A 750-nucleotide genomic window follows, 5' to 3' on the forward strand; every position below is an offset into this window, starting at 1 on the left:
CTGTTGAAGCCATACTCCTATATTTTGCCTCTGCAAAGCTCCTTGACACTATTTGTTGCCTTTTGAACTTCTAAGATACCAACGAATTTTCAAACTTGATCATATATCATGTTACATATCTTCTGGTATTTGAACATGCTGCCCAATCTGAATTACACCAACATGTGAGCTTCTGACTAGAGGATGAACTCATAAGGATACCATGCCCAGGTGCAAGTTTCAAATAATTACTACTATTATAGATGATTCCCAATGTGGTTGTTTTGGTGTTTGCATGAATTGGCTTAGGGTGTGTTTGGTATGAAAGTTTTCCAATTTTTTCATGTTTGGTTGGCTTAAATGTTTTTCAAATCAACTCATTTTCCTCAAATTTAAGGAAAATGACTTTCCTTCCAAAATTAAGGAAAACGTTTTCGAAAACTCCACTTCATCCTTTAATTTTTTTCTCACTCTACCTATACCCCATACCCGACTCTCCCCATTCAAAAATAAATAAAAATAAAAATTAGATTTCAAATATTTTTATCCCTACCACCAAATCAGTCTCCCCTCCCCCAAACAAAAAACAAAATTTAAGAATTATTTATGAATAATATTTCAAATTTAAAAAAATTCATTTTTATGCCACCTCCTAGCACCCCCACCCAGGCCATCCCCGTCAATTTTTGTTTTTTTTAAAAATATTTTTGAAAAATATTTTAATTTTTTTTTTCATTTTTACCCTACCCCCTACCCCCGCCCCCCCCCACT

Source organism: Solanum tuberosum, unplaced genomic scaffold (assembly GCF_000226075.1).
Source record: "Solanum tuberosum cultivar DM 1-3 516 R44 unplaced genomic scaffold, SolTub_3.0 scf00003, whole genome shotgun sequence".
Classification (NCBI taxonomy): Eukaryota; Viridiplantae; Streptophyta; class Magnoliopsida; order Solanales; family Solanaceae; genus Solanum; species Solanum tuberosum.